The sequence below is a fragment of the Thalassophryne amazonica genome, unplaced genomic scaffold (genome assembly GCF_902500255.1).
Source record: "Thalassophryne amazonica unplaced genomic scaffold, fThaAma1.1, whole genome shotgun sequence".
Lineage (NCBI taxonomy): Eukaryota > Metazoa > Chordata > Actinopteri > Batrachoidiformes > Batrachoididae > Thalassophryne > Thalassophryne amazonica.
In genome coordinates, this window is record NW_022986253.1 from 226,948 (window position 1) to 252,614 (window position 25,667).

Genomic DNA, 25,667 nt, shown 5'->3' on the forward strand with positions numbered 1-25,667 from the left:
ACACACACACACACACACACACACACACACACACACACACACACACACACCCTGCATATTGATGACCTGCTGATAAAGGGATTCTCTGGCCGGAATCTATCTGTAGTGTTCTCATCCTAAAACGAACCACTATTCCATACTTTAGAAGGCTTCTAGTAACGATGTATCTAAAATTTGTGTGAAGCGTGTTAATAGGTATAAACAATACAAAAGTAATATAGATCAATTGGTTGAGAAAAAGATGAATCTCCTCTGTGTTTCTCCCCTGGTGCCCCCCCCACCTCCCAGTGGTTTGTGCGATTTCGCCTCAGTCTCAAGTTTGGTAAACACCTGTGTTTGGACGTGGCCTCGAAAAGGCATCTAGAGTCGGGAGCGGAAAAGAGAAGACGAGACAGCGAGATGATGCTCGTGTGTCACTTGCAGGTAAGATAATGTTTTAAATAAAACATATTCATTTTGTATGCATGCCTATGCTCAGTTATCCCAGAATCCCTGAATATTTTGTTTTGTATTTCTGAATGCAGAGTCAATGTTTAGATACGTGCAAGGAGGACCTCAAGGCCAAGAGGAAGATTTAGATGATCAACCATCCACCAGCAGTTCAAGCCCACAACATCAACCACCAACCAGCTGGTCCGTAGATTCTGCAACAGCACCCAGCTGACCAACAACCATTTCAGGTACAGATACAACTCAGCACACAACCACCGCTTCTGAAGGCAGAGGGAGTCCTGTCACTGAGAGGCCTTCAGCACGTGACACTGTAGATCAGGGGTGCTCAAGTTCGGTCCTCGAGAGCTACCTTCCTGATACTCTTAGTTGCCTCCCTGCTCCAACACACCTGAATCCAATGAAAGGCTCATTAAAAGCCTGCTAACGAGTCTTTCATTGGATTCAGGTGTGTTGGAGCAGGGAGACAACTAAGAGTATCAGGAAGGTAGCTCTCGAGGACGGAACTTGAGCACCCCTGCAGTAGAGACATATGTGTCCCCTCCAACCTATCCAGCTCTATGGCCAGCTCACATTTTAGATGCTGATCGTGTGGAAATTGTGCAGCGAGGTCCTTATAAAGTCAGCTTTAAATGGTAAATGGACTGTATTTCTATAGCGCTTTTCCATCTGCATCAGACACTCAAAGTACTTTACAATAATGCCTCACATTCACCCCGATGTGAGGCTGCTGCCATACAAGGTACTCACTACACACGGGGAGAAACAAGGGGATTAAGGACCTTGCCCAAGGGCCCTTAGTGATTTTCCACTCAGGCTGGGATTTGAACCGCGGACTCTCTGGTCTCAAGCCCAACGCTTAACCACTAGACCATCACCTCCCCTCTGAGTTCATCTCTGCATGACAATCAGCTTCAAGAGGTATATCCCACTAAAGCCCCTTTCACACTGGGCCCCACTTCGAGTTGCGTTGTGCGGCGTCATGACGACGTGGATGCAACCTAGTGCAGAGACGATGTAGCTCAACGCCAGAACACTGTGACGGACACAAAGGACAAAGCAAACTGGACGCCAAAAATTAAACGTTTAATTTTTTTCTGCGTCGCGCACATGACGCAGAAAGGAAGTGGTTTCAATGCAAGTCAGGGCAAAGCAGTGGTACTCAACATGACTGGAAGCCACACCCTCACAATACAACGTTACCCAACCCCAATTTATGATTCCTACCGTGTTCCATTGTTCTCAAAATATAAATCATGCAGGATTGTTTTTATACTGTGTACACAATGCAGTAAAAACTACATGCTCAAAGAGCACAGAAAAAAAAATGCTGCTTGCAGCCTGACTGCTGCTGCAGTTCCTCGCGCTTCCCTCAAACTCTCTCATAATTGTGTTGAATTAAGGACAAAAAAGGACATAAGTCCTGCTCACAGACTGATTGCCAGAGACAGGACATGTCCACATCAAGTATAACTCCAGACATCTCCACATTTACTCACGGATGGTTTGTTTGCAGGCACACGCAGCTCACAGCCAAAGGAAGAAAGATAAACTATAACAGACATCAGAACACAGACCTGCAGCCCTACAGCCCTGCACAAGAACAAATATAAACTAGAAGAAAAATCAGAGTGCACAGTCTGGCTGCAGACAAACTGCCTGCAGATCCTCCTCTACGTTCTCACCTCCTCTCTGCCCCCTGGTGTGCGCAGCTGATGCAGACATTCCTGTGTCGTCATGACGCCACATGAAGCAACTCGAAGCAGGCCCGATGTGAAAGGGGCTTAAGGCCCCCTGACAATTCATGCAGTAGCACGCATGTCGTCATGATGTTCCCACCTGCTGTCTTCCCAGCTGGATGCCATTCTTTGTTCTACCATCTGCCACGCGCTCTGCACTGGATGCTGTGTATATAAAATAATTATTTTGTGTCGGTTTAATCATTTTCTCTGCAAATTGGTCGTTGAAAATGGTTGTAATCACTTCCTGAATCACAGAGGACCGCTCCAGTTTCAGCCATTTGTGCACGCGCGTGCCTAACAAGCTGCGAAAAGCATTTTGAGCCGACTAAAAAGGTAATTATTTGTCATGTTTACATTGTCATGGCTTGGTAAAACAGTTGTGTGTTCTTTCCTTCTTGTGTGCAGCTGTTAAAGTATGTTTATAACAGATTTAACTTCTTCTTATAATCGTTCAGATGAGCTGTGCTCTGATGTGATCCGCTGACGTCACCACTCGCTCTGCTCACTTCTTCTTTACTCCACTTGATGAGCTGCACATCGTGTTGGCGATCAGAGTGTACCACGTAGCACGACATTTATGTGTGAAAGATTTTCTGAACATTTCAAAATTCTCTATGCTCAGTAGCATGCGCCGGCGCCCGTCTCGCGTCCTGTCTGCACCCGTTAAAGACAAGTTTGCCCTCCTGCATGGCACAGGTTGTGCTAGTGCGTGAGTCAAAGGCATGCTCGTGTCAGGTGGCCTTTACTGTCCCTGTCACAGTTGCCTCTGCTGAGTGGAGCTTTTCAAAGCTCAAACTTATTAAAATGTACCTGCGTTCATCAGTGGGGCAGGAACGTTTAAGTGGTCTGGCTGTCATCAGCATCAATGGGGACGTGGCTCAGAAACGGTCATATGATGACCTGAGAGCTGATTTTGCAGCTCAGAAATGCAGGCGTGTGCCTCTGTAGGTTGTCTGACAACTGGTGGTCGTGAAAATATCTAACATAGTTCAGCACAACAGCAGAATGGTCTCTGTATAGAGACGGTAAAGTTCCTCTGTTGAGTTAATTCCATTGTGCAGTTATTTGGACTTAATGGACCTCATGTATCAACGTTGCGCACTTGTGGCGTAAATTTACGGTGTAAATTTGAAGTACACCAAAGTTGCCGTGACATGTATCAAGCAGTGCGCACCTGCCCATTTCCGGCGTACGTACGCCTGACGTGACCTTGATAAATGTGGCGGGTGAAAACCATCGTAATTATAATAAACACGCCCATAAATATTCAGACTCCGCTTCAGACACACCCTCATTTTACGACATGGAAGCTAGTTAGACGGCAAAGAAAAAGAACTCCACCAATCACGATGCGTGCCAATAGAGCATCAAAAGCGGCCGTCGTATCAATTGTTTTGTAGTATAATCGAAAAAGTGTTACAGTGGACCCTCGATTATCGCGGGAGTTACGTTCTAAAAATAGCCCGTAATACCCGAAACCGTGACGTAGTCAGCGTTATTTTTTACAATTATTATAGATGTTTCAAAGCTGTAAAACCACTTTATACACTTTCTCAATCAGGCATGAACATTTTCTCACTTTTCTCTCGTCTGTAAACACTCTCAAAGTTCAAAGACCACTGTATTCTCTTTTCACATGTCAATAATTCTTGACATGTGGATATTTGCTCGCTCAATTAATAAGACACGCCTAATTTTTCAGATTTCTTTATTCTTAAGATGTATTTCTTTATTTTATTGTGACAAACAAATGGAGACGACACAACCTGATTGTAGCACGGGCGAAGGGAATGACAACACTACAGTTGTAATTATCAGTTTCATTGTCTAAAACGGTCACACCACAGAAAGTTAAGCTCAGCGCTGCTCTGGCTCCAGGCTCAAAGTCTGGAGAAAAAGGCGAGCAGTGCTTTCTTTGCGGTCAGCGCTGTGGCCACGGATCCTGCTCGATAGACCAGCAATCCCGCAAAAGCGGGATTTGTATTGATTATCATTTGCTGCTGGATGCATGTTGCGTATGTTGTCGTTCTAAAGAATATCGTAACGTCGCTCGTGCGCTGTGTTATAATGCACATACACACGAACGCTACGATAAGACACTTTTATATCTCACAACGGAGAAAATCATGATAAAGTGTAAGCACGTTAATTTGTATGTTCATAAATCTTTGGATAATATCAATCCCTGCTGTTGGATTTCAAGGTCTGTAACGTGTGTGTATTTTGTAAACAAACAGAGCCCTGAACACACTCATCTAATAAGCTTTCAGGCAGAAAATGAAAAGTTTCATCAATGGGAATAAGTTGGAAAATATATACACACACATGTATATGTGTAACACATAACCTGATGTCCTAATAGACTGATATTATTTGTCAAGGAAATTTCTAAAGGAAATAAGGCTGGATGCAAAAAATGGGAGAATTTGAAAAAGAAATAAGGTTGTAATTCCATTAAAAAAGTGAAACTTGTATAATGTATACATTCATTGCACACAAAAAAAGCCATTTGCAAAGCCAAAAAGTTGATTTGACAATCATCTGACATAACCGGGGTCAAAATGAATAGAACACTGCTATCTACTGGTTCCCACACGCTTAGTGAACACTACTGACCAGTAGATGGCAGTAGAGGCCTTGAAAACAAAATTCCAGATACAGTAATCCCTGTCTGCTACATTTAAAATGCGTGGAATTTAACAAACGCAAATAAAACCAACATCTATAAATGTAGAGAATATATTCAAGAGAGTTTTAGGCTCTAGAGTTTAATGCTGTTGTCCGTGGAGCCTGAACAGAGTGTCTGAAATGCATTCGTCCTGTCGTGATGTACTGAGATTACATCATCCTACCCAAAATGCATTGCGGGTCACAGGATGTGCTCACAAAACCTTAGAAATTAGCACATTACTTTAAAACTAAAACATATATCTGATATTTTCACTTAATATAACTTCAGACATGACAGTAATTTTAAATAACTTGTCCAAAATTTGTTTGGTTAAAATTTGAACCATAAGTTAAAAATGTATGCCTCTGGATGACTTAGGTGATATCGCCAGCCTATTGGTATTGTGTTAAAGGAAATGTTTTTTTTTCTTTTGGGGCTGTTTCTCCTTTGTCTGCAGAGAATTGAGATGCTTTTTATACAAGTGGCTCTCTTCTGATTGCAAAGGTTATAGCTGTGCATCTGTTACAAAACTTTTAACAGGTGAGTGCTAAACTAATTTTAAAAATGCTTGTCGCTGTTCAGCTTTGTTTATTTTGTTTATCGGTTTAAAAGTTATCGGACAAAGATTAATCGGAAGATAATTGGTCCGATAATGGTTTTTAAAGTTATCTAAAAAGATAATCCGATAAAGAAAACATTATCTTCGATAATGATCTGTTTTCAGATTATCGGAAGTGTGCCCACCACTGAGTATAATCAGGATTAGTGTTATTTATGTAACATATGCATTGATTTGTATAATGGCACTGTTTATCATATTGATCATTTTCATTTTTATGTGGATTCCAGCACTGGTTCATTTTGGTGTATAATTTATGCCACCTCTCGACCTGGTGTATATTTTCAGCGCAGCGTACGCCAACGACCACATTGATAAATGCCAAGTAGCGCAGCCGTTTTGGCGTACACCCCATATACGCTCAAATATAGCCGTACACACGTTGATACATGAGGCCCAATAAGTGCAAATTTTGGCAGCACGGTGGATTAGTGGTTAGCACTGTTGCATCACAGCGAGAAGGTCATGGGTTCAATTCCTGCCTGTGGCCTTTCTATGTGGAGTTTGCATGTTCTCCCTGTGTTTGCGTGGGTCTCCTCCGGGTGCTCCAGTTTCTTCCCACATCCATAGACATGCGGATTAGGTGGACTGGACTCTTTAAATTGTCCGTAGGTGTGCGAGTGGGCGTGAATGTGTTTGTTGTCTGTTTGTGGCCCTGTGACAGACTGGCGTCCTGTCCTGGGTGGACCCCGCCTCGCGCTCTATGACTGCTTGGATAGGCTCCAGCCCCCCGTGACCCTTAATTGTATTAAGTGGTTGAAGATGAGTGAGAGTGAGTGAAGTGCAAATTTCTTCAGTAAGTAATATACATAATGTATATTACAGGGTGGGCCAATAAAATGTTACCACTTTTTGATCGTACACAAGTTTTTGAAATGAGAACCTATTCGAAAATTTTATTTACAGACTTGTAACAGAAGCATCAAATTAACATTTGATACCAAAGGTTTCCCACTTGTCTCTTGTTTTCCGCACAGTTCAATAATTGATGACATGTTCAATCCACGCTCTTCTTTGGATTACAGCTGCAACACGCACATTGAAATTTGTGATGACATTGCCACACATCTCAAGAGGGATTCTCCAAATTTCCTGACGGATGTTGGTCTTCAGGCCCTCAATGGTCTGTGGGTTGTTGTAATTGCCTATGAATTAAAAAGTGGTAACATTTTATTGGCCCACCCTGTACTTACCAAAGAAATTTGCACATTATCACTTACATGTATGGTATTTATTTGCAACTTTTTTTCAAAACATTAATAAATTATTATAATAATAACTCAATATTAATTTCATATTGAGTATTGAGAAGTTATCTTGGAAATAAAGAGAACCGCACTGACAAATTCAGAATTATTGTTCATTTCGAGAGGGAGACCACAAAGTATTCGTGATTAGGGCACCCAAATGGCTAGCACCGGCCCTGCTTAGCCCACTAATGGAGCCCCAGCTTTTTCCTCCTGATTTCCAAACATGTTTCCCTCATTTCGATAAGCAAAGCTGGAATGAGCGTCGTTTTGAAGGCACCTGCACAGATTCTCAAAGCCTCAGCCTGAACCCGGTCCAACTTACAGAGGACAGATTTGGCAGCTGAACCAAAAAACACAAACTGTTGGGAAGGTGTAGTGACACGGACCCACAACAGGGGGGCGGACAATGGATGAGCCAAAAAGTAACAATTTAATGTTGCGAATTGCACAACAGAATACAGACAATTGCAGTTGAGGAGTTCAGTCAATCATACACAAGGTGACGTGTGGGCAGGCTCGAGGATAGAAGACGTCTGTCCAGAGAAGAGCCGGATCCCACATGGCTTCCACTACCAACGGATCTGAAGAAAACCGGAGCCGCCAAGTCCGGGTCCCAGGTGGCCACCGTCTCCAGCTGTCAGACCAGGTACTGCTGGCAGAAACAGAAACAGTTAATGGTGGGTGTGTGAAGACACACCCAGTAATTGTTCCCTGAGTAGTTCCTCCGGGAGGGGGAACCTCCACCTCCAGATACAATATCACCCGTGCAGCTCCTGTTGGTCTCCTTCCTGGATGGAGTGAGAGACGAAGACCGTAGTCCTCTCACTGTCCGTCAATCCAGCCTTAAATAGACCTCGCAGGAACAAGGGCTGCACACAGACCACTGTTAAGTCACAATAATAATCACTGCAGAGAAAATTACCTTGTTCGGTAGCTGATTTCTCGGCGAGGAGGTGGAGTTGCAGTCCGGCCGGGGTCAACCTGCGGGAAAAGTAGGCACATTGGTGGAGAACCTTGTCAGACTCCCCGCTCTGGGATAGCACGGCTCCTATCCCTGAGTCAGAGGCATCCACTTCGACTATAAACTGGCGTTTTTGGATCGGGCTGCACCAGAACTGGCGCAGTCGAAAACCGGCGTTTCAACTCCCTAAACACGGCTTCGCACCGATCCGACCAGGTGAAGGGGACTTTTGTGGAGGTCAGGGCTGTCAGGGGGCTAACTACGTGACTGTAGCCTTTGATGAACCTCCGGTAAAAATGAGCAAAACCGAGGAACTGCTGTAGTTTCCTATGGTTTGTTGGTTAGGGCCAATCTCTCACCGCCGCAACCTTGGCCGGATCAGGGGCGACGGAGTTGGAGGAGGTAATAAACCCCAGGAAGGACAAAGAAGTACGGTGGAACTCGCACTTCTCGCCCTTCACAAACAGCCGGTTCTCCAACAACCGCTGCAGGACCTGATGTACATGCGTAACATGAGTCTCAGGATCCGGGGAAAAGATGAGTATATCGTCTAGATATACGAAGACAAACCGATGCAGGAAGTCCCGCAAGACATCATTTACCAACGCTTGGAACGTTGCGGGGGCGTTAGTGAGGCCGAATGGCATGACCAGGTACTCAAAATGACCTAACGGGGTGTTAAATGCCGTCTTCCATTCGTCTCCATTCCGGATCTGAACCAGGTGGTACGCATGCCTAAGATCCAGTTTTGTGAAAATTTGGGCTCCATGCAGGGGCGTGAACACCGAATCTAACAGGGGCAGAGGGTATCGGTTGCGAACCGTGATCTCGTTCAGCCCCCTGTAATCAAAGCATGGACGGAATCCGCCATCTTTCTTGCCCACAAAAAGAAACCAGCACCCATCGGGGAGGTGGAGTTCCGGATCAGCCCGGCAGCTAACGAGTCCCGGATGTAGGTCTCCATTGATTCGCGTTCTGGACGTGAGAGGTTGTACAGCCTGCTGGACGGGTACTCAGTGCCCGGTATCAAATCAATGACACAATCATACGGACGGTGCGGGGGAAGGGTGAGTGCCAAATCTTTGCTGAAAACGTCACCAAGATCGTGGTACTCACATGGCACCGCCGTCAGATTGGGGGGGACTTTAACCTCCTCACTAGCTGTCACACCAGGCGGAACCGAGGATCCGAGACACTCCCGGTGGCAGGTTTCGCTCCACTGAGCCACAACCCCAGACTGCCAATCAATCCGGGGATTGTGCTTTATCATCCAAGGATAACCCAAAATCACACGGGAGGTAGAAGGTGTTACATAAAACACAATCTCCTCCCTGTGATTACCAGACACCACCAATGTCACTGGTTGTGTCTGGTGTGTGATTAATGGAAGAAGGGTGCCATCTAGTGCCCGTACCTTCAATGGTGAAGGTAGAGCCACTAGAGGGAGCCCGACTTCCCTTGCCCATCTGCTGTCCAGCAGATTCCCTTCCGACCCCGTGTCTACCAGTGCTGGGGCGTGAAGGGTCAGATCCCCACTCAGGATCGTAACTGGGATGCGTGCGGACTTGCGGGGTTTCCCCGCGTGCGTGTTATGGCCCACCCTTAGCCCAGTTTCTAAGGGCGGGCGTTGTCGTTTAACCACTTGGGGCAGTTCCTCTGTAGGTGCTCACTCGAGCCACAGAAAAAACACTCCCCGCAGGCCAGCCTCCATTGTCTGTTATTTGATTTAACTTTGGCCCTGCTCGTGTCCATAGCTTCATCAGCAGGGGGAGCTGTCGCCACACAGGAGTCACGGGCTGTGGGGCTTTCGGACCCGGAAGGAAGAGGGACGGCTCGTTCCTGGCCACGCCCCCCGCCCTGCTCCCGACAGTGTTTCTCTAATCGGTTATCTAATCCTATAACCAGATCAACAAGCCCATCGAAATCCCGCGGTTCGTCCTTAGCCAGTAAATGCTCCTTCAGGACCGGAGACAGTCCATTTACGAAGGCGGCGCGGAGCGCAATGTTGTTCCAGCCGGACCTTGCTGCTGCGATGCGGAAGTCGACTGCGTACCCCGCTGCACTCCAACGCCCCTGTCTGATTGACAGCAGCAAGTTAGAAGCAGATTCGCCTCTATGGGGGTGATCAAAAACCTGTTTGAACTCCCTCACAAACCCAGTATACGTCGTTAGGAGCCGTGAATTCTGCTCCCACAGCGCCGTAGCCCAGGCGCGTGCCTCTCCTCGAAGCAGATTTATTACGTAAGCCACCTGGCTGGCGTCTGACTCGTACATAACGGGACGCTGTGAAAAGACGAGCGAGCACTGCATTAAGAAGTCCACGCACGTCTCAACACAGCGGAATGTCTGATTCAGGCCTCCGGTCAGCAGGAGGAGGTGCTACAGCAGCGCCCTGAGCTTGTGCTTCCACCCGGGCGGTGAGAGCCTCCATCCTCCGATTGAGAATAACATTCTGCTCAGTGACTAAGTCCAACCGAGCAGTGAAAGCGGTTAATATTTGCTGCAGTTCACCTAACACGCCTCCTGCTGACGCCTGTTCACCTCGCTCTTCCATTGGCTGTTCAAGAGATGGTTGACGCCCCTCGGGATCCATGACGCTGGCCGAGAAATCCTCTTGGGAAGGTGTAGTGACACGGACCCACAACAGGGGGGCGGTAATGAACGGACAATGGATGAGCCAAAAAGTAACAATTTAATGTTGTGAATTGCACAACGGAATACAGACAATTGCAGTTGAGGAGTTCAGTCAATCATACACAAGGTGACGTGTGGGCAGGCTCGAGGATAGAAGACGTCTGTCCAGAGAAGAGCCGGATCCCACACGGCTTCCACTGCCAACGGATCTGAAGAACACCGGAGCCGCCAAGTCCCGGGTCCCAGGTGGCCACCGTCTCCAGCTGTCAGACCAGGTACTGCTGGCATAAACAGAAACAGTTAATGGTGGGTGTGTGAAGACACACCCAGTAATCGTTCCCTGAGTAGTTCCTCCGGGAGGGAGAACCTCCACCTCCAGATACAATATCACCCGTGCAGCTCCTGTTGGTCTCCTTCCTGGATGGAGTGAGAGACGAAGACCGTCGTCCTCTCACTGTCCGTCAATCCAGCCTTAAATAGACCTCGCAGGAACACGGCTGCACACAGACCACTGTTAAGTCACAATAATAATCACTGCAGAGAAAATTACCTTGTTCGGTAGCTGATTTCTCGGCGAGGAGGTGGAGTTGCAGTCCGGCCTTTGTAGTGATGGTGATGAGTGACAGCTGGTGCTGATAAGTGACAGCTGTCACTCCCAGCGGCTCCGACGCCCTCTCGTGCTTGGAGCCCGCACTCCAAGCAGGGCGCCATCTGGTGGTGGTGGGCCAGCAGTACCTCCTCTTCAGCGGCCCACACAACACAAACATGATCAAAGATGGATCTTATCATGAAGTGATAGATCATTGTCAAAGTATCTCTGTCAGCGCCCCAGTCACTCCCAGCCAGACTACGAATAATGTTCATCACTTTTTCACACTTATTCTCAACTTTTCCTATATGATCTTTCCATGTAAGCCTTTCATCCACCCACAGACCAAGGAACTTAAATATGTTAACTCTTTTTAGAGGGCAATCGTACAACAGAATATTTAATGTAGGTATTTTCCTTTTATTCCCAAAGATCATAAATTTACTTTTGGCAGAGGAAATTCTAAAACCCCACTCATTTGCCCACCGAACAACCTGATCCAGAGCCTTTTGCATTTGACAGAAAAGAACCTGCATATTTCTCTCCCTCTTCCAGAGGGCTCCATCATCTGCAAACAGAGACTTCCCAAAGTGGGTAGACAGTTTCAAAAATATGTTATTGATCATGTTGAAGAGGACAGGGCTAAGTACTGACCCTTGAGGAGTTCCATTAATGACATCAACAGTTTCAGAGAGGTCCCCCCCAATTTGAACTTGAATAGTCCTGTTATTAAGAAAATCCTTAATCCAATAGAACATTCTACCTGTAACACCTGCATCATGAAGTTTAATTAGTTGTCCCTCCTTCCACAGTGAATCGTACGCCTTTTCAATGTCCAAAAAAAAACAGCGATCACACCTTCTTTATTAATAACAGCTTTCTTGACATCTTGATCCAGTACTGCAATGGAGTCCATAGTATTCCTACTAACTCCAAAACCATTTTGATAGTCCACCAAAAATCATTAGTTTCAAGATAGTAGACGAACCTATTAGTCACCATTCTTATCATTAATTTGCATTAAACAGCTGTTAAAGTAAAAGGCCGATAAGATGAGGGGCAAGAGCATGTTTCCACACCTTAGGTCATGAACCTTTCTCCCAAACGTAGTTGAACAAGGCCAGAACCTCCTCCAAAGCTACGTCATCTAAATGTTTAAGCAACTCATAACTCTGTCTTGACCAGGAGTGGAATTTGCTCCTGATTGAATTGCCTACTTGAGCTCCTTCAATGAGAAAAAGGCATTATAAAAACAGTTTCTAAAGACACATGATTTAATTTCTACCCTTGAGCTTTCAAGATTTCTTCCCTCCTCATAAGACCATATCCCCTACATACCTGGAGTTGTGAACCTCTTGAAAGACTTTGACAGACATATTTGCTTTTTCAAGGTTGTTAACTGCTCCCCTTTGCCCATCAGACAGAACTGCATTGATGACCTCACCACTGTCCCTGACATTTTATGAATTCTGGACCAGACCTGCCTAACTGGGGTATCTGGCCCCAGGGTCCCACAATAAGCTCTCCAGCACTTTCTCTTAGCATCTTTTATAGTTTCCCTTGCCTTTGCCCTACAATGTTTAAAGTTTATACTGTTGTCCTGAGTGGGATTTTCACCCAAAATTCTTGTTTCCTTTCCTTCACAGCCTCATCACAATCTCTGCTCCACCACACGGAACTATGATCCGATCCTTTGGGTTCCCCTTGCATGGAATTGTCCGTAAAGCCACATTAAAAATTTCACTTAAGGGATCATTAAATTCATCAATAGAACCTTCACCATTAATGTCTCCTTAACTATTTCCAATTTCTACCCTAAACTTACCCCATTCTGCTCAAGCAAAATCAAACCTTTTACTTAATCCCCTGGACCTCTATTTAGGATCTTCCAAAGTGACTTAAAACATCAAAATGGTCACTTCCCATAGATTGATTCCTCAGGACATCCCACTCACCCACTCGAGCTAGGGCTGGAGAAGCAAGAGTCAAATCAAGGCAGGAAATTTTAAAAGAATTAATGTCAAATCGAGTTGGTCTGCTGTCATTCATGAGCACTAGCCTGCAATTATCCAGCAACTCTTCCACCACAGCACCATTCCCATCCCTTACCTGAGGATTATGGGCATTAAAGTGGCCTACCCAGATAACGGGCAGTAATCTTATTTAGTAACTCATCAAGTTCAGCCAGGACTGAAAGTTTACAAGGATTATAAAATTAACTAAACTTAGTTTTCCCTGATGACTCCACACTTCAACTACTAGACACTCAAGAGAAAATTCAAGCTCACAACTTTATACTGGATCCCTAATTTAACATAAGTTGCAGACCCACCACCTGATTGATCAGAACCATCGTTGCACAGACATATGTATTCTGGGACAACAAAATCCAGGTGAGGCTTTAACCATGTTTCCTGAACACATAAAAAATCAGTCTTAACTTCAAAGTCACGGATTAATTTCTTACATTCCTGTCTGTTAGCTACAAGAGTCCTTGTGTTCCACTGGAGGATGCAAAACATCATAAGGAAATTAAACATCATCAGTATCATCAACGCAGCTTCTCGCACACTCTGATGACCAAAAAAACACTTCACCGACAACAACAAAACCTAGGTTAAACCTCTTCCTCCTCCGACTTCCGTCCAACTGCACCACCAACTGTTAGGGAGTGGAGCATTAATCGAGTCTGTCATATGTTTTCTAATGAGGAAATGAGGAGATCAGGGAAAGGGAGGAAAAAAGTGGAGAAAATGACACTGTGCTATATTCTGTTGAATAAACCTGTTCTCTTTAAATATGTCAATACATGCCTCCAAACTGGTGGTGTAAGTGAAGAAAAAGAAAGTAATCCCTCGAATGTTAAACTGTTGTCTAACAGAATTCTTCTTTGTGAGTTATATGTTTGTCACTCCAGTAACACGTGCTCAACAATCTCTGTTCTGCTGCATCTCAAACACTGACCGCTTTCATCTTTCCAGTGATGTTGAGTGTTTGATTTAAACCTGTATGACCTATACGTAGTCTTGTGATTACATCTTCCCTGTGACTCCATCTCTCCTGTCTCCTTGATACAACCTCTCCCTGAATTTGATGTAAAAACTGACCCTTCAATTCTCTGTCCCACTGCTTTTTTCATGTGTTGTTCATTTCTTGACTTCAGATTTACTAAGTGGAGTGTTGATCTGTATTTCTGATTTCAGAACTGCTTTTGCCAGTTGATCAACTACATTCAGTTTCAGAATGAGATGAAATCCACATGAGACATCCTGAAATATTCTGTTATTGTAGTTTAAATAAGCTTTGAAGAGTCTCATTGATCAGATCTGGCCTGCAAATAAATTTTCCATTTGAAATGCTGATTAATGCTGCCATTGCTGTCGAGTTAAAATACTTGTCGTTAGTGATTAAAATTGTTCAACAAGACCAACGATTTTTTTTAATTATTATTTTGCGCTTTAAATAACCGAGCCGCTGCTCAGAGATGATAATGACTGTGCTGCTCAGTCTCTCACACACACACACACACACACACACACACACACACACACACACACACACACACACACACACAGATGTGCACACACACCACAGACCTCATGAATGAACTCAGTCAATAAAGGATAATTGTGTAAAAATGTAATATATATACATATATATATATATATATATATATATATATATATATATATATATATATATATATATATATATATATATATATATATTACTGATTAGGAGGCGTCATGTCGTTGTCCATGAAGGGACGTTCACGTTTAGGAGTGTGGACAACAACAGCCTGCTCACAACAACAACCCCCACTGCTTCTCTGTCTATGAACCCCTCCCCCTTGACCCACTTTCCAATACGCAACCCCCCCCCCCCCCCCCCCCCCCCACCCCAAACCATTTCCCAGCTCCAGTCTGTCCTTCACATCAGCCCAGGTGAGAAATCAACTCAAAAGGATCAAAGTGCAGAATGCTGCAGGTCCTGATGGTATTACCTCCAGGCTCCTCAGGTCCTGTGCAGACCAGCTGTGCCGGACGGTCAAACATCAATTTCAGTTCAATTTATTTTATTTGTACAGAGCCAAATCACAACAGAGCTGCCTCAAGACGCTTCCCATGTTAATATCTACAATAATATATTAAATTTGATGGGTGTCTTGTGTGACATTATCGCACAGCAACATTAAACAGTGTAGATTAGTGTACAATGTTTTCTGTCCATAATTTATTCTATCAGGTGCCTGTGTCATTCATTAAACATATTTAATATTCAGGTCTATTATAAATATTTGAAGATACGGTCCCAAATTCAATGACATATTTGAACATTTTTTAAAAAGCAACGCAATAGTTACTTTCCCTAGTAAGTAATTACTTTTATTATGCTGTAACTCAGTTACTAACGCAGTTACTTTTTGGGAGAAGTAATGAGTAAGTATAACTAATTACTTTTTTAAAGTAACATGTCAAACACTGGTCAGCTGTATCCTAATATTCCTGCCAAATTTTCCTCATATGATTCTTTGTGGCGGTTTTAACATCTGCTTTGCTAAACTTTATTTCTGTGTTAATTTCTGATCATTTCAATGAGTTTCGTTCCATCAGGTTCACCTTTTCCTTCTCATCAACCTCCACATGTGCTGGAACCCAAAGAGGGAGAGAGAAGAAAATTAGTGGTTTTATTTAAGGAACAAGTTTTACACAGTGGAGTTTGACATACAGAGATACAGATTTTTTTTTTTTTTATTGTCATTGTAACAAGTACAACGAAAGGTAAAGTGCAGCCTTTCAGTGCCGCACGCAGACTTAAAAAGTCTAGGGAAGAAAAGAAATAAACATAAAATTTAACAGAATGAAAAAGGTATGTCCAAAGCACAAAAGAAAAAAAAAGAAAAAATAAGTCCGTAGTAGCAAAGAAATAAATTATATATATATATAAATAAAAAACAAACGTATGTACAAAACTGTATATTTCAGTGGTAGTGGATATTGCATATTAAGAAATATTGTGCTCATTTCAGTGGTGTCATGTGACCTGACTCTTTGGCTCCAGTGGCAACAGAGGGACAGAAACACAGAATGTACACAATATTTTATTAGAATATCTTTGAATTACAGGATTGATGGAGATAATATAGTTTTGTTTTTTTACCTCTGCCAATGAAGTTGGAGGAAGTTATGCTATTGTCCCTGTTTGTTAGTCTTGTCGAAGTAATTCGACAGGACTCTGTTGGTGTGTGTGTTGGTTTGTTTGTTTATATGTTTGTCTGTTTGTTTGTTAGTTTGTTCACCTTAAATTTGGAGCATTTTTCATCTGATTGACTTGAAATTTGGTCAGAACATGTAGACTGTCTGTGTGTACATGCCTATTATTTTTGGAGTGATTCCAATAATATTTACCACTGATAATTGGTCAAACTTCACAAATTTGGAAAAATAAATGAAAAGCCGCCTGGTGGCAACAGCCGGTATTACAACTGTACCTTATTAATGGACTCAAAACTACCTGTTTCATTTACTTAATGACCGTGTCAAAAGTTTGTGTGAAAAAACTAAACGCCTGCTTTAAATAAATGCCAGACATTATGTGGATTAAAAACATTATGTTTTGGAATTAAATGTAATGAGTCACTCTTTGTTCTGCTCGTGGCCACGCAATGACGCCAACGTGTCAACGCGTGACCCTTCTAAAGTCGCCTGTCGTGTTTTGCTGCAATCTGCTGCTGGAACTGTGTTTTTTCTTGGAATATTTTGCCTCAGCGAGTTCCACTTGCTCCTACAATTATCAGCCTCCAATCCGATACGGTTTGTGCTATTTCCTCCATAATTTACGGCTCATTTGAGCGTCTTTTTCCAACTGAGTGTTGTTCAGATTTGCAGAATTTCCTGCCAAAAGTATTTGATCCATGATCGAAGTGTAATCAGTCTACACACTTCAGAAACGTTTAAAATATGACGGGACAGAAAGGAGTGAAAAAAGTTCAGATGTGCATCACAGCCTTTGTGGTGTAGTTGAGCAGGCGTCCGGCTGCAGGAGGGTTCGCAGCCCACGGAGCGGCTGTGATCTAAAGCGATTCTGTTTGGTTCTTCACACCCAGGGAACTGTGTGAAACGAACACCATCTTACAGGCAACAAGCAGCATTTTGTTCATAAAAAACCGTTTTGTCGTCGTCGACAGGCTTCTGTTCAAAATACTTATGAAGTTTGTCTGCTTTCGTCCATTGCTGTTTTTTTTTATCACCGTAATTAAAGACGGTGCAGTTAAATGTGCTGTTGTCACATGTGTCAAACATACGCTGCTTTTCAATCCGCAATAGAGCCTTAAAAAATGGTGCAAAATACGCAGTTTAGATCCTCAAAACGTATCAAATACACCAGACTGTGCACATCACAACGTGCGTAAAAACTTGCGTTAATTCCCTCTGTGATTTGCGCACATTGTGTTGTGCTGTTTTCCACATGAGGCATTTTAGTGTTTAACAAACTTTTTAGCACATCATCAAATACATACAAAGTTGATACATAGATATACATTTGAAGATATTTACTTTGTGAACATTTGTTGATTTCTTTTACACAAAGTGTTACACATGCGCACATTGAGACATGTGCGCTCCTACATTATCATATGAAATCTTGATTTGTATCCAACAACATGATGAGCTGCTCAAACTAATGATAGTCATGGAGCAAAAAAGATACAATTTTTAAGGATTTAAAACCAGATCGGGACATGAATCAGTTGTGGAAACTAAAAATAGAGCAAAAAGACCTTTGACAAGACTGGTCAGTGAATCACTGACTTTTCATTTGTTAGTCTTGCCGAAGTAATTCGACAAGGCTCTGTTGGTCTGTCTGTTTTTGTTTGTTTATATGTTTGACTGTTAGTTTGTTCACCTTAAATTTGGAGCATTTTGCATCTTATTGACTTGAAATTTGGTAAGAACATGTAGACTGTCTGTGTGTATAAGCCTATGATTTTTGGAGTCGCTCCAATAATATTTACCACTGATAATTGGGTCAAATTTAACACATTTTTGGGAACATTTAAACAAAAAAACACTGTGGAAAACACCGGAATTACAGCTTTCTGTTATCAGATGGCACCGCCTGGTGGCAAAAAACAGAAGTACAGGCAGATTGGCTGTGCTCTAAAGCGGTTCTCTTGCTTTCGTCACACTCAGGGCTCTGTGTGAAACTTCAGACAACAAGCAGCATTTTGTTAATAATTACCGTTTACTTTTCCTCGTCGTCATTCCAATAGGCTTCTGTTCAGGCAAAATACTTGTGAAGTTTGTCTGGTTTCCTCATTTGCGGTGCTTTTTTAGCATAATTAAATATGGCGCTGATAAATGCTACCGAGACTGTAAAATGAAGATATTCTAAATGTTTAATTGTGATGACAATGACTTAAATAAAAAAGAAAAGAAATTGCATTTTGTGTGGTTAAAGCAGCAGCAGGCCGGCAGAAGTCACTGTGATCTCCATTCGGTTCCTGGCTATGGACAGCCAACAGTGCCACAAATACACCACTTTTAGACACGTTTCACCAAAAATACGCCGTAAAAAACACCGTTTTGTCAGTTATTACGGCACTTTTTACGCCGTAATTAAAGACTAACGAAAGAAGTCATTAAAATGTGTAAAAAATAAACAGTTTTTCTTGCTGCAAGGAGCCCTTAAAAAACGTAAAATATGCCGTTCAGATGCACACGTGTAAAATATGCACATCTGTGCACTTCACAACGTAAAATAATTATCTCCAGCCTCCTTTTCTCTCATCCACTGAACTTGAAGTGTTTGTGTCCAATCGCTGATCAAGACGAGCAGACAGAATCAGTCCAGCACAGATCTCTTTGTGGCAAAGTTTGCACCTGTTATGTCATTTAACATGGGCTAAAATTTTGGGAGTTTGGCAGGAAAATATCTCATAAATTAACATCCTCTTTTATACATCGTTTCATTTTTTTTTTTATCAAATACGTTTCCCTCCTTATTTGTTTTAGGGATTTTACGCATCTGTTATGTAATTGTGGCACAGCAATCAGACTCATGTCTGCCGTTTGTCTTTTCAGGTTCGAATCCAACGAGTGGCATGTGGCCTTTTTTTTTTTTTAATTTAACCAGAAAAACTCCCATTGAGATTAAGAACATTTTTTCCAAGGGAGTCCTGGTCAAAATAAACAGCAGCAAATACAAAGCACAGTTACACAAACAAAAGGCAAATAAAAAGATAATAAAAATTTAAATTACATGCATACGATAAAAAAGTGCATATTATGGAGTTGGGCTCAAGTGCTCTTAATGTGGATTTAAAAGCGCTCGGTGAAATTAATGCTTTTAATTTCCACTCCTCTTGCAATTTACTCCAGGCAAAAGCTGCGGACAAAAGCCCTCTTCTGTCCAGGCATAGAACAGAGTTGAACCACCGCAATGAATAACTGTGCCATCAGCATAAAAATGCAAATTAGCATCTGACACATTCAAGCCCAAAAAGTTGGTATGATTATGTCACGGACCGGGAGTGACATGTTTAGCCGCATGTTCTCCCTGAATTGCTGGCTGTCTGAGTGGTGTCCAGAAAATGAGGTGGGCTTCATAGATAATTGGCAAAGCTTCTGGGGAAAACCTGGTCTTGTTAGGAGAGACGGCATCCATCCCACTTTGGATGGAGCAGCTCTCATTTCTAGAAATCTGGTCAATTTTCTTAAATCCTCCAAACCGTGACTATCCAGGCTTGGGACCAGGAAGCAGAGTTGTAGTCTTACACACCTCTCTGCAGCTTCTCTCCCCCTGCCATCCCCTCATTACCCCATCCCCGTAGAGACGGTGGCCTGCTCCCAGACCATCAATAACCAGCAAAAATCTATTTAAGCATAAAAATCCAAAAAGAAAAAATATATAGCACCTTCAACTGCACCACAGACTAAAACAGTTAAATGTGGTCTATTAAACATTAGATCTAGATTAGATGCACTGAGTGTTCTCTTTTTGCTCTGTATGCACCACTCTGCATTTAATCATTAGTGATTGATCTCTGCTCCCCTCCACAGCATGTCTTTTTCCCGATTCTCTCCCCTCAGCCCCAACCAGTCCCAGCAGAAGACTGCCCCTCCCTGAGCCTGGTTCTGCTGGAGGTTTCTTCCTGTTAAAAGGGAGTTTTTCCTTCCCACTGTCGCCAAGTGCTTGCTCACAGGGGGTCGTTTTGACCGGTGGGGTTTTTCCGTAATTATTGTATGGCTTTGCCTTACAATATAAAGCACCTTGGGGCAACTGTTTGTTGTGATTTGGCGCTATATACACTCAACAAAAATATAAATGCAACACTTTTGGTTTTGCTCTCATTTTGTATGAGATGAACTCAAAGATCTAAAACTTTTTCCACATGCACAATATCACCATTTCCCTCAAATATTGTTCACAAACCAGTCTAAATCTGTGATAGTGAGCACTTCTCCTTTGCTGAGATAATCCATCCCATCTCACAGGTGTGCCATATCAAGATGCTGATTAGACACCATGATTAGTGCACAGGTGTGCCTTAGACTGCCCACAATAAAAGGCCACTCTGAAAGGTGCAGTTTTATCACACAGCACAATGCCACAGATGTCACAAGATTTGAGGGAGCGTGCAATTGGCATGCTGACAGCAGGAATGTCAACCAGAGCTGTTGCTACGTGTATTGAATGTTCATTTCTCTACCATAAGCCGTCTCCAAAGGCGTTTCAGAGAATTTGGCAGTACATCCAACCAGCCTCACAACCACAGACCACGTGTAACCACAGCAGCCCAGGACCTCCACATCCAGCATATTCACCTCCAAGATCGTCTGAGACCAGCCACGCGGACAGCTGCTGAAACCATCGGTTTGCATAACCAAAGCATTTCTGCACAAACTGTCAGAAACGTCTCAGGGAAGCTCATCTGCATGCTTGTCGTCCTCATCGGGTCTCGACCTGACTCCAGTTCGTCGTCGTAACCGACTTGAGTGGGCAAATGCTCACATTCACTGGTGTTTGGCACGTTGGAGAGGTGTTCTCTTCACGGATGAATCCTGGTTCACACTGTCCCAGGGCAGATGGCAGACAGCGTGTGTGGCATCGTGTGGGTGAGCGGTTTTCTGATGTCAATGTTGTGGATCGAGTGGCCCATGGTGGCAGTGGGGTTATGGTATGGGCAGGCGTCTGTTATGGTATGAAGAACACAGGTGCATTTTATTGATGGCATTTTGAATGCACAGAGATACCGTGACGAGATCCTGAGGTCCATTGTTGTGCCATACATCCAAGAACATCACCTCATGTTGCAGCAGGATAGTGCACGGCCCCATGTTGCAAGGATCTGTACACAATTCTTGGAAGCTGAAAATGTCCCAGTTCTTGCATGGCCGGCATACTCACCGGACATGTCACCCATTGAGCATGTTGAGATGCTCTGGACCGGCGTATACGACAGCGTGTACCAGTTCCTGCCAATATCCAGCAACTTCGCACAGCCATTGAAGAGGAGTGGACCAACATTCCACAGGCCACAATTGACAACCTGATCAACTCTATGCGAAGGAGATGTGTTGCACTGCATGAGGCAAATGGTGGTCACACCAGATACTGACTGGTATCCCCCCCCCAATAAAACAAAACTGCACCTTTCAGAGGGGGCCTTTTATTGTGGACCGTCTAAGGCACACCTGTGCACTAATCATGGTGTCTATCAGCATCTTGGTATGGCACACCTGTGAGGTGGGATGGATTATCTCATCAAAGGAGAAGTGCTCACTATCACAGATTTAGACTGGTTTGTGAACAATATTTGAGGGAACTGGTGATATTGTGTAGGTGGAAAAAGTTTTAGATCTTTGAGTTCATCTCATACAAACATGGGAGCAAAACCAAGTGTTGCGTTTATATTTTGTTGAGTGTAAATAAAATTGATTTGATTAATAAATAAAAGGGGATCCAAAACGGAACCCTGCGGCACCTCCTTGTAGACAGTCACAAATTCAGAACACAGACAATCAGATTTAAAAAATAATAATTACCTTTATTTAACCAGATAGAATTCCATTGAGATTGATCCTCTTTTGCAAGGAAGACTGACCAAGAAAGGCAGGCAGCACACGTCATAAGTGGGATGGGTTAACATCAACAGGAGCACGATGGTGATAAATAAAGTACAATCAACTTGGTCATAATAACATTGTACATGGTGTAAAGTATTAGGCAGACTTAGGGCCTTGTCCCACTGGGGAGAGGATTAATTGCGAGTGAATTGAGTATACAAAGTACGGGCGTTCATTGTCGTCTGCAACAAAAATGGCCAAAAATGACAAATGTCCCAGTATGAATTACGGATATATTAATAATATATAGCGAATATATGAACAAACACAGTTGTATAACGCATGTAGTGAGGAAACGGATCAGACGCATTGCGTTTATCACGGCAGTATTACGGGTGTATTATGATGCATCGCGTACGTGTTGCGTGTGCACGGGCATCTGCATTGTGGTCATAAATGAAGTGCACTCGGGCCGTCGGCATCACTATTCACACCAACAATACAGGCTCTGGAGCATTTGCTGGACTTGGACAAGTTGATTGGAGTAAAGAAGCAGTGAACAGGGCGAGTGGTGACGTCGCATCAGAGCGCAGCTCGTCTGAACGATTATAACAAGAAGTCAATCTGTTATAAACAGGAATAAATACTGTAACAGCTGCAGACAAGGAAAAAAAATGCAACTGTTTTATCAAGCCTGACAGTGTAAACAATTCAAATAATAACCTTTTTAGATGGCTCAAAATGCTTTCTGCAGCGGGAGCCGTTCGCACGTTGCAGCTTCCTCTGATTCAGAAGGTGATTAAAGCCGTTTTCAACAGCCAATTTGCAGAATAAAATGATTAATCTGCCATGAAATAATTATTTTATATAGGCAGCATCCAGTGCAGAGCGCGTCAGCCGGTAGAACAAAGAACGGCGTCCAGCCGTGAACACAGCGCATCTGATTTACATCCGCCACAAATCAGATGCAAAGCAGACGTAATAAAAAGGCTTTATTCGTGGCCAATCTGTATGCAGTCACTACAAGTTATTTTAGTTTGTGATGTGGACATGATGGGCACGCAAAATATCCATTTTACACACTGTCCCAGTCTGCTGCCAAGCTGCAAATCCCTGTCAGTTGCGGATATCAGCAGATGACGGCGAATATACAACGCATAGATTGAGTATGTTTGTGTATGTATGGAGTATGTAAGGCGGATGTCATCTGCAGCCAAAATTTTGTGCAGCTCAAAAATCCTGGTAACGGAAAAACGTGCCTCTGCGGAAAATTGCAGACGTGTGCGGATGTCGGCCGACTCATACAAGCATGTTTCATGCATATTGCGGATGTTAAGCGAATATGAGCCAATTTTGTGTGCAATCCATACGCAAATCCTCCTAAACGCCAGTGGGACAGGGCCCTCAGTTTTAGAAACATAGGCATTACTCAAACGAATCCCATTTGCGATCTCATTAAAAAAACTAAAGGCATTCTTTCCTGCTTCAGTGAAGACACGAGGTACATGAAAACATCACGTCATTGAGAGTTTTTCCTCACAGACAGAGATTTAATGATGGACTCAGTGATGGTAGTGTAGAAGTTCACCGTCATTGTCTGTGGCAGGTTGAGCTTCCTCAGCTGCTGCAGAAAGTACATCCTCTGTCTTACTCTCTTGATGAGAGAGCTCTCTTGAACAAGCTGGAGCTCAACCCATTCAAGACAGTGGAGAATGTTGTTGACTTCAGAAAGAACCCAGTCCTGTGTGACTCCCCAGTTGCCATTGTAGAGTCCTTCTGCTTCCTGGAGATCACCATCATCAGGACCTTAAGTGGGAGCTGAACATCAGCTCTCTCGTCAAGAGAGCAAAACAGATGATGTTCTTTCTGCAGCAGCTGAGCAAGTTCAACCTGCCACAAACGATGGTGAACTTCTACACCGCCATCACTGAGTCCATCATCTTTGTCTGTCACCACTAATAACCTAAACAGCCACAGAAATTTAGGAAAGTTATTAAATCTCTCTCTGTGAGGAAAAGCTCTCAATGACATGTTATCAGTGTTTCCACAGTTACTTTGAAAAAGTAATCCAATTACTGATTACTCCTTGAAAAAGCAACTTGGTTACTTTACTGATTAATCAATTGTAAAAGTAACTAAGTTAGATTACTAGTTACTTTTTTAGTTACTTTCCCCAGCTGCTGACAACAACCCACCTCAACATGACAATGATACCTGTTTTGCCAAAACTTACTTTATAGTCACCCTTTCTTGACTTCAATGAAAATAAATACTTGTTTTATAAAAAGTAAAATAAAGACCTCTTTCTTGACCTCATATTTAACTGGTGACAGCACTGTAACAGTAAAACTTGCAATTTCGAACCTATATTGTTTATAAATGTAACTATTAAATTCATTCTAGCATTTTTCTAACATTTAAATTCTCTCTAAATATTTTACTTGTCGAAATTAATATTATTTTAAGTAGTATTAGTAGTTGTAGTAAAAAAGGCTTCAAAACTGGACCTTTAATCCAGGGGTGTTGTGTGGAGGGGGGCACATCCCTCCCCCACGCCCCCATTCCATCTGGATTCACCCCTGCTTTGGCGTTTGAGTACAAAGAATGGATAACATTTATTTATGCAGAAAACAGGACCAGATTTACAGGTAAGAAAGTTTTATTGTGTTTTCACATCATGTGGTCCTCAGAAAGAGAGTTTAGGTGCATTTGACTGGAAAACAGTGTTAGTTGTTGACGCGTGTGGAGGATCAGCTGTTTTTAACGACCAGATACGGAGCGGCTCAGCTCACAATTCTAAATAAAGGAGGAAAAAAGTATAAAAACGTCTTTGTAAAGCTCAGTGCAGGTGTGCTGATCACCGCGCTTTAAGAGGTGAGGACGAGTCGAGCAGCTGCAAAAAACCGTGGATGAAAAGCTCACAGCTCGCTTAAAGTGGGCAGTTCAGTCGAACCCCGATCTCCTGCCCACGGACTAAGTTTAATGCTGCCATCGACCCACAATGAAAAATAATAGTAACGCACAGTAACATGGAGAAGTAACTTTAATCTGATAACTAATTTGGAAAGATTAACGCGTTAGATTACTCGTAACTAAAAAAAGTGGTCAGATTAGAGTAACGCGTTACCGGCATCACTGCATGTTATGTTTTCATGTACCTCGTGTCTTCACTGAAGCAGGAAAGAATGCCTTTAGTTTTTCAGCTTCCTCTGATTGGAACGTTCTCCAATCTGAACTGAAAGTGTCCAGACTGACTTGAACACTTTCCTGTTTATTTAATGAGATCGCAAATGGGATTCGTTTGAGTAATGCCAATGTTTCTCAAACTCAGTCTGCCTGATACTTTTCACCATGTGCAATGTTATGACCAAGTCGATTGTATTTTATTTATCACCATCGTTCTCCTGTTGATGTTAACCTGTCCACTATGACGTCTGCTGCTGCATTTCTTGGTCAGGTCTTCCTTGCAAAAGAGGATCAATCTCAATGGAATACTACCAGGTTAAATAAAGGTAATTATTATTATTTTTAAATCTGATGGTCTGTGTTCTGAATTTGTTACTGGTCCACAAGGGGGTGCTGCAGGGTTCTGTTTTGGGTCCCCTTTTATTTATTAATCATACCAGCTGTTTGGGCTCTAATGTCTCAGATGCTCATTTGCATTTTTATGCTGATGGCACAG

The 25,667-nt window shown here is 43.1% G+C and overlaps 1 long non-coding RNA gene across 1 annotated transcript; it reads left to right on the top strand.

Moving 5' to 3' along the window:
• The first annotated feature begins 670 nt into the window (after positions 1 to 670).
• Positions 671 to 1,056, top strand: LOC117505826. The gene is made up of 3 exons (XR_004559276.1): positions 671 to 763; positions 934 to 937; positions 977 to 1,056. It is a non-coding gene; the product is annotated as an uncharacterized LOC117505826 (long non-coding RNA).
• Positions 1,057 to 25,667: the final 24,611 nt, after the last annotated feature.